The following is a 10,107-nucleotide window of genomic DNA, read 5'->3' as shown; positions in this document are numbered from 1 at the left end:
TCAGAACTCTGTTAATCTTGTTAGGTTACTTTAAATGGAATCTCAGTTGCCTCTAACTGCTAGACTTTTTCTCATAGGAAGATACTTCAAATGTCTTGAGTTATATAGACCCCAGGTGCCAGTAAGAATGGATTATTCACTTTTCTTCAAATGTGCCCCAAGCTGTTCTACCAGGGTGCCTTTATTCATCGGTCTAGTCACCCTCTCTTTGCTTCTCCAAAGGTCAAAGCCCTACATCCTCCAAGGCACATTTCACATGCTACCTCCCACCAAAGCCTTTGCCGACATCCCCAGTTCTGGACCCCCACTGAATTTTGGATGCACCTCTGACATATATTATTTTCTGACATATTCTAATTGCCATTCTTAGGAGACCAGAACCTAATCTCCTAGGTACAGATACCATTTCTTTTTCATCTCTTTACTCCCTGAAGACTTTGCACATAGTAAAAGTTCCATACATGTTTGTTGAATTGAAACATAACAAAGGTTTATATAATTTATATTAAATCTCTACATAGTACACTATTCAAAACAATTAAACTTCCCAGTAGTCCTATCTGGCATGAGACCTAAGTTTCTACCTCACAGAAGAAGATGTTTACTTTTATCATCTAAAGGACAAGAAAGTGAAGATACTTATCTTTTCCAACATGATGCAATAGTGGTATTATTATACCAAAAGATAAAATCTATTCTCCAAGCAAAGTCATATTTGCTTAAGGAAGCCTATATTTTTATACTGACCAAATGGTACACCATTCTAACTTTGAAGTTATTAAATATTGACATTGTCTCTAGCATATGTGCATGACCTTGCATAGTGAATGAAAGCATATTTTCCCCTGCTGAGAGATGGCCCCAATTCCCCACTCCCCATTGGGATTATGTAACTACAGTAGGAGACCGACCTGCTTTTATACTGGTCTTAGCTGGATTCTCATAATCTGCTCTAATGTAGGACATTACCAAAATCTAGCCTGCTTTGTCATATTTTTTCTCCATTTAACTGAAAATATTGCAAGGGCTATCTTTAGATTGTAAACTCTTTGACTCAGAGGTGTCTTCTAAGTCTTTTGTATCCTTCTTTTGTGTGTGATAATAGCACACTATGGATGTACAGTGAATGGTCACACTGAATTCGTCTTAGAGTGCTTGCCTTCCCTAGACTGTCACTACTAATCTTGCTGTGTTCAGGAGGCCAACACATGGACTTTTAGGGTTTTTCTCCTCTTCTTTGATGCTACTTCTTTAAGCTCTCTGTTTGTCCCTAGTGGCCTGACGGATGTGGCACCATGTTTTTAGAGTTGGTAGTTTAAAGAATTCATGGTTCTCTTTATGTATCATGCCATGGAATTGGAAGGATTGGGTGGAGAAGGAAGGCTTGGGGACCATGAGAACATTTCCTGTATATGAATAGAACTCTTTCTGACAGATATCTGTAGTAGGCCGACTCATATTCCCTCAGGAGATGTCCAGGTCCCAATCCCCAGACTCTGTGGATATTACCCTTTATGACATGGCAAAAAAGAACTTTGTAAGTGTGACTGATGATTTTGAGATGGGGAGATTATTCTGGATTATCTGGGCAAGTCCTAAATGTATGTACGTGAATCCTTAGAATAAGAAGAGAGGGAGATTCGTCACACACAGAAGAGAAGGGGCAATATGACCATGGAGGCAGAGATTGGAGTGATGTGGCCCAGGCCACGGAGTGCCTGCCAGCAGCCACTAGAAGCTGAAAGAGGCAATAAACAGATAGTCCCTACTGTCTCAGCTCAGCTGACACTGAGTGCTTCCTTTTAAGCAACCCAGTGAAACTGATGGACTTTTGGCTTCCAGAAGTGTGAAAGAGTCCATTTTTGTTGTTTTAAGCCACCAAGATGGTAGAAATTTGTTACAGCAGTCACAGGAAACCAATACAGTAGCTTATAACTCAAATGATTCTATACTTTTTTTTCTGCTCCCCTTCTCTAGCCTCCATCTATAAACTTAATTCCCATTTTATTCTTTCTTTGCTTCCTAATAGATTTTCCCTGTGGGTGTTTCTAAGAAAACAATCTTTCATATCCTTTTAAATTTCCTTAGATGTTATGTTTCAACACAATTTAATAAACATTTAATGACCATTTGCTATGTGTTCAGCATTGTTTAGAGACTTTGGAGGATCATAAAGAATAAACATAAATACCATCCTTAAGTAGCTATAAATTAATTGGGAAAGTTTACATCCTGTTATGAACCAGTGTGTGATAAAATGCAAAGATTAGGGCTCAAAGCAGGAAGTGCTGTAGAAATTCAGGAAAGGGAGTGAGTAATCTGTGAGGGGGCTGAGGTAGATTGGATGGTTTTATTGAATAGGCAGATTTTGAAGGTGGGTATTTGGACAAAAGGAGAAAGGAGTTTAGATTTCTTCTCTGCAGGTATGGAAGTGACCTAGGCTTTTCTTAAAATGCTTCAGAGGCATAAAACTTAAAATGTAAAATTCCCCTGTAATCCCACTACTCTCAGAAAAGAGCCTTCCTAGCAATTATATATTCTTCCAGGTTATTTTTCTGTATATACAGTAATATGTTTATGTAATTATTACAGACATGGGATCGTGCTGTAAATTTTCTTCTGCAACCTGCCATTAAAGACTTTTGAGCAAAATGAGAAGGAAAACCATATTTAAAGGTGATTAATCTTTTGGCAACATGCACATAGATCTCCCTAATGCATTTTGATTATAGTATGGACTGTACAGAGGAGAGAAATGCAAACAGAGAGAGGGGGCTGGGGGAGATGGAGAGGGAGAGGGAGAGACAGAGAGAGTAGCTAAGGATGTTACAATAATCTGGGCAAACATTAGGGTAGGATCTACGACAATAACTGATAAAGTTAGGGATTGGGGAATTTTTTTATTAAGGGTCAGGAAATATGAATATATATTTCAAGATCTTGGACCACATAAATAAAAACTAACTCCTCCTTTTCTATTTGAGAGAAGGAAAAAGATAAAAGATTCCACTTATTCACATTTTAAGATGGTCATTTAATCTGATTGTAGTAATAGCAATCTACAAGGGAAGGCCTTTCTTTCTAAGCAGTAACAGCAGGGCTAAGTATTTTATATATAATGATGCATTTTCTGATTATGAAAGCATTTCATAATATAAGAGCATTTGTAGACAACATGGAAAATATTGAAAAGTAAAACACAAAATAAAATCACCCAGAATTCTTTCACTCAGCGATAATCACATGTACATTTTGGCTTATTTCCTTTCAGACATTTTCCTGCAAAGGAATGTGCATATGTATTTTTAAAATGAAACTGAGATAATACAAGATACTGCTTTGTGACATGATTTTTGCTTGCCCATGTGTCATAAATATCTACCCATGTCTTTAAATATTCTTTTAAAAATCTTTGTTTTCCAAAACTGGCATTTTATTCTTCTTGTTTATTACAACAGTGATATAATTTCATTGTAAAAGATGCAAACAAACACAGAAGTGCTTAAAGTAGAACATGAAAGTCTCCTCATAATGTCACCCCCCAGAAATACAGAGAATTGCTGGGGCTTGCTCATACCAGCTCACTGAGCTGATTGTAGGCATCACTTCCCAAATCCATGTTCAGTAACTAGACACAGATACTTGAGATCAGCCACTACAGGAGTATTTAGACCATGGAAACTGGCAACACCACCTGTCGAGTTTTTTTTCCTGGAGAGCGGATTGTTAGTTAAACTTCTACCCATATATCACTAGGTGTATCCTCCTATACATTTTCTGCAAATTTAAATATTTGTTTACATAAATATAGAAAACATCCAATTTTTCTCCCTCCCCCAGATTCATTGAGATATAACTGACACACAGCATTGTGTAAGTTTAAGGTATACAGTGTAAAGATTTAATATATGTATATACCAAAAAATTATTACAATAATGTTAGTTAACACATCTATGACCTGAAATAGCTACAGTTTTTTATGCCTGTGGTGAGAACTCCTAAGATTAGCAACTTTCAAGTATACAATACAGTATTGTTAATTATATTCCCCAGACAGTACATTACATTCCCAGGACTTCTAACAGGAAGTTTGTACCTTTTCACCACTTTTACTTATTCTGTTCCCCACCTCCCATTCCTCAATCCCCTGGAAACCATCAATCTGCTTTCTGTTTCTGTGAGTTTGATTTTTTAAGATCCCACATAAAGGTCAGATCATACAATATAATGCCCTCGAGGTCCACCCATGCTGTCCATGGCAGGACTTCCCTTTTTTATGGCTGAATAATATTCCACACTTTCTTTATCCATTCATCCATTAATGGAATTTTAGGTTATTTGCATGTTTTGGCTATTGTAAATACTGCTGCAATGAATATTGGGGTGTATGTAGAGATCTCTTTGAGATAGTTATTTCATTTTCTTTGGATATGAATTCCAGAAGTGGAGTTGCTGGATCATATATATAATAGTTCTATATTCCAATTTTTGAGGAACCTCCATACTGTAGAAGGCATCTAATTTTCTAACTGGCCTTGGCAATCCAACAATATATAATGCTCCTCGTTTCAGTACACATTCATCTACCTAATCCTTGCTACTTAGTATCTGCATAATTTATTTGAACAATTCTCCATTGAAGGGAATTTTGGTGGTTCCAGTTTCTGGTTATTATAAACAAAGTTTCAGTGAACATTTTGTCCATATGTATTTATATATCTGTCAAATTGTTTCTGCCAGATAAATTTCTAGACATAAAAATGAATCAAAAAGTATAAACATTTCATGGTTAGATAAATGTTTTGCCCCTCCAGAAGGGTGTCTTATTTATATGACAATGCCCTGGAAAACATAATTTAAGTGATTGCATAGCATTTTAGTTCATGGATGTCTGATAACTTACTTGATCAATTCCCTACTATGGTGTTTCTGTTATTTCTCCTTTCTATAAATAATGCTACTATAGCATTATTTGCTGTAGTAAATAATGCTACTATAGCATTATTTATAATTATTTATAATGAACACCCCTGTACATCTTCATATGAGTCTCTTATTTTCCTAAGATAAATTCTTTGACATGGAAATATAAGTCAAAAGTAAGAATATTTTTACAACATTTAGATACATATTATCAGCTTCAGGTCAATATTGAAAAATAAGGTTGTTTTTACATATGTGCAGTCAATTAATAAATAATAAAGGAACCATGAATATACAATGGGGAAAAGCCAGCCTCTTCAATAACTGGTGTTAGGAAAACTAGACAGATACATGCAAGAGAATGAAACTGGATTACTAACTCCATACACAAAAGTAAACTCAAAATGGATCAAACCTAAATGTAAGATGTGAGACCATAAAACTTTTAGAAGAAAACATAGGCAAAAATCTCTTGAACATAAGCAAGGGCAGTTTTTTCCTGGACACATCTCCTCAGGCAAGGGAAACAAAATAAAAAATGAACAAGCGGGACTACACCAAACAAACAAGTTTTTGTATAGCAAAGGATACCATCAGCAGAACAAAAGGACAACCTGCAGTATGGGAAAATATATTCAAAATAATTTGTCTGATAAGGAGTTAATACCTAAAATATATAGAGAATTCATATGCCTCAACACCAAAAAACAAATAGCCTGATTTTAAAATGGGCAGAAGACTTGAACAGACATTTCTCCAAAGAAGAAATAGAGATGGCCAACCGGCGCATGAAAAGATGCCGCTAGACATCAGGGGAATGCAAATCAAAACCACAATGAGATACAACCTCAAACCAGTTAGAATGGCCACTATCAAAAAGAAATAAGAAGTGTTGGCAAGGATGTGGAGAAAAGGGAACCCTCTTACCCTGCTGGTGGGAAGATAAATTGGTGCAGCCACTACGGAAAGCAATATGGAGTTTCCTCAAAACACTAAAAATAGAAATGCCATATGACTCAGTAATTCTACTTCTAGAAATTTACCCAAAGAAAACAAAATCCCTTATTCAAAAAAATATATGCACCCCTATGTTTATTGCCACATTATTTACAATAGCCAAGATATGGAAGCAACCTAAGTGTCTATCAATAGATGATTGGATAAAGAAGATGTGATACAATACAGAATGGAATATTATTCAGGCATTAAAGGGAAAGACATATTGCCATTTGCAACAACTTGGATGGAATTAGAAGGTATTATGCTAAGTGAAATAAGCCAGGAGGATAAAAATTAATACTATATAATTTCACTTATTTGTGTACTATAAAAACAAAGCAAAACAGAATGAACAAAACAGCAGTAGACTCATAGACACTGAGAAGTGACTGGTAGTTACCACAGGGGAGGGGTTGGGGTGGGTGAGTGGGGAGAGTGAGGGGGATAAATGGACACAAAAATTCTCAGTCATAATGTAAGTTGGTCCCAGGGATGGTAGTAAGGAATGGAAAATACAGTCAATGATTCTGTAACATCTCCCTATGTTGACAGATAGTAAATTCACTGGTGGGGGTGAGGATTTAGTAATACGGATAACTGTTGAACCACTGTGTTGTATACTTGACAATAATATAAGATTGTATGTTATTTTAAAGAATTTACTTGATGCTAAATAGAATAGTTCGGATGACTAGTGCTTTCAGAATTAAGTCTGATGGCTGTCGAATAATCTTCAGGCTGGTTTCCCTTGAGTTACTTCTTTGTCATTTTAGACCTAGGATTCAACCTTATTCCCCCATTCAAATTTTGTTTTTGTGTTAAGTAGCAAGTTTAAAGTATGTACGTGTGTGTTTGTATGTTGTAAAGTTAAATGCATCCACACATGAGTATGCATTTTGTTAACCTAAAATGTTACACTCATTTAAGGTAAGGGTTAACCTTGCCTGTCATTTCCTCAGAGTCAGGAAATAAATTGCAGTCAAGGAAATAAAATCTTCACTGGACTCTTTAGGACAATTTCATCTTTTGGACTCCCTACCCCAAATTAAAGATTTCCCCAAAAAAGTAATAGTTATTTTATTTAAATGTATCACTTTATCAGTAGATACATAGAAATCAGAGTGCCTGTAACAGGTGAAAAATAGTTTCTTAGTGTTTGCCAGTCTTAAAATTCCCACCTTTTGTTATAATTGGGGAAAAAACGAAACCAAATGAATAAATTCTTTTAAGTTTTGTTATAAGGAATGTTTTGATCTCTATTCAAAATTAGTGTTTTTCAAATCTCTTCTCTTTCACACTGGCCCTACCCCACCAAGCCAATTTTTTGCTAAGGAAAAATGGGTAAGGGAATGTCTGTGTATCACGTTTTGCAGATGAATGAGGTCTCTTCGGGCATACCATCACCATCTTGTGGCCTTTAGCCATATTGCCGTTAAGGGTTTTAATACTGTAACGCTTTTCTGCAATTGCAAGCATGAAATACTGTGTATCTCCTTTTGGTAATTCCTCTGCAGATTAGATGAAATACACTGAGAGCCAGATACAGCCAGCATGCCAGGGGTTCCCACCCTACTCTGAGATGCTATCTCTGCTTATGCTGTGTTCTCACAGGATTCTAAAACAATCAGTTGAATAAGGAAATCTAGTGACAAGATTTAATCAGAGTAGTGTTACTGTAAAGTGAAAGTGTTTTGTGTTTGAGCCAAATCTGTTTTAGTGGTTCCTTTGGATTTGTAAAAATATTGTTGGCAGTGGAGTCTGTCAATCTCCTCAATTTTCCTATCTTTGGTTATACTGTTGGAGTGATTTGCCTTTTTTGTTTCAGTATGCTCCACCTGAGGATAAATTGTACTGTGTTCTCTTTCAAAAATGTTTTTTCCATTCTCTTCTCTTGTGGACGGTCCCTCCCTTTCTTCTGTCTTTTTAATCTATTTTTTCCTTCTTTTTACTCCTTCCTCATACTTCTTTTCAGTTTCTTTGGCATCCTTGCAGCATGTCACTTTACCCATTCAGCTTCCTACTGACACCCACACCCACAGCACCCCTCCCCATGTGGTGTGACCTCTTTTTTTTCCCCCCCATTCCCTGTAATTCCTTCCCTCAGTCGGTGACATTCAGGCTCTGCCAGTGCTGAGGGCCCCAACCTCATCTGGTCTGATGCATAGGTCTTTTAAGGACGTAGCTCCCTGGTAACCCTTAAACTTCAGGGAGGGAGCTCATCCTTTGTATTCAAAGAATCCAGTCCCTAAACCTAACCTAATTCAAGAGGAAAGGTTTGAAAAGGACAACCTGTGCTTCAATAGTAAGAGATAGTTTCTGACTTAGTTTCTTTTCTCTTTCTTCTTTTCAACACAAGTGCAAATTTTCATAGGAAACGTACTGGGATAATTTTCAAGCTCACATTTTGGGTAGGAACAATTATTTACTTGTGCTTTGAGATTGATAAAAAAGTGAGGTAGATTAATGAGAGTGAGAGGAAAGAGACTTGGGAAAAGGGCTTGCTATCATTCTGGAAAACAGCTTAAATTTTATTATGAGATGTATTTTTGTTTTTTTTTCTTGATAGCCTGAAAACTCTTACTTGAAGTAATTGGCTTTACATTCAAATAGTTTTGTAACTCCAACTGAGTAAACAGAACTCTATTAAAAGTATTTGAGGCCCACCATGGACTATAATGGTAACAACAGAATTTCATTTATTGGCCTAAGAACCCCAGATTTACTTACTCTTCAGAATCTTAAGACTTCTATAATCATAGACTCCTAGATACCAAATTAGTAGGAAAATAGTTGAATAAAGGATATATCCCTAAAGATAGTTTCCCCCCGTTTATTCTAAAACTAATAATGCTCACTGTAGAAAATTTATAAAACATAGAAAAGAAAAGATCAAAATATCCTAGTTCCTTCCTTACCCATAGGATACATTCCAAGACCCCCAGTAGATGCCTGAAGCCACAGACGGTACCAAACCCTATGTATATTATGTTTTTCCTATATATACATACCTATGATAAAGTTTCATTTATAAACTAGGCACAGTAAGAGTTTAACAACAATAGTTAATAATAAAATAGAATCATTGTAGTAATATGCTATGATAAAAGTTATGTGAATGTTCTCTCTTTCTTTCAAGATTGTTTTATTGTACTGTACCCACCCTTCTTGTGATGATGTGAGATGATAAAATGCCTCTGTGATGAGATGAATGATGTGGGCATCGTGACTTAGTGTTAGCCTACTACTGACCTTCTGACTATCCATCAGGAGATCTGCTTCCAGCCCTCAGTTGACCAAGGGTACCTGAAACCCTGGAAAGTGAAACCTCAAATAAGGGGGAACTACTGTAAAAGAAAATCTCAGCATGCAGAGCAAACTGCGCAATACTAACATTTTGGTGTCCATCTATTTACGTTTTACTTCACTTCCATTTCAATGCAGTCACTTGGTAGAAAATCTGAATGATACAAAAAGGTACACATTGAAAAGTGCCTCTCCTCCAGTCCCCTAGGTCCTCTCCTCTGAGCAAACACCCTTTCCAGCTTCTGCTGCAGCCCTCCACAGACAGTCTATCCGTTTTTGTGTGAGAAACACACATGTACATTTTAGTGGTAGCTTTATGTACACACTGTTCAGTATATATATTCTTCCATATCAAACTTTAAAAACACTCCTCACTAAAACTGAGTGTGTGAGATATTATAAAAGTCAAATAGTACTAAACTTAAAATATTCAGGGTTTGCATTATCATGACTAAACGAGGATTGAATATGTTAGTACTGATCCACGAGCCTTATCCACAATTCTGAGATTCAAAAAACTCAGACATGGAAAGTTCTTTCATAACTCATTTGGTGGCAAATGCTGCCTCAAAATGACCTAAAGCTATTTAAAGTCTGGTTTATCCCTCTTAGTTTGAATTTTTGTATATTTAACCACAGAAATTTAATTTTGGTTATGGGGTGCTGCTCAGACCCAAGTGGATGTACTAAATAATAAAGACTACATGCACTGTATTACCTTTCTAAAATTTGGGAAAATATCTGAAGTTTGAAACATATAATGGTTCCAAGGGTTTTGGATAAAGGACTGTGGATCTGTATATAAAAAGCACTTAAGACTGTAATGGGGTTTGTGGGGGGGACTTGGTGTAGGGGAGAGCCTAGTAAACATAATGTTCTTC

This window comes from Manis pentadactyla, chromosome 11, assembly GCF_030020395.1.
Source record: "Manis pentadactyla isolate mManPen7 chromosome 11, mManPen7.hap1, whole genome shotgun sequence".
NCBI classification, from domain to species: Eukaryota; Metazoa; Chordata; class Mammalia; order Pholidota; family Manidae; genus Manis; species Manis pentadactyla.
This window is presented reverse-complemented; position numbering follows the sequence as displayed.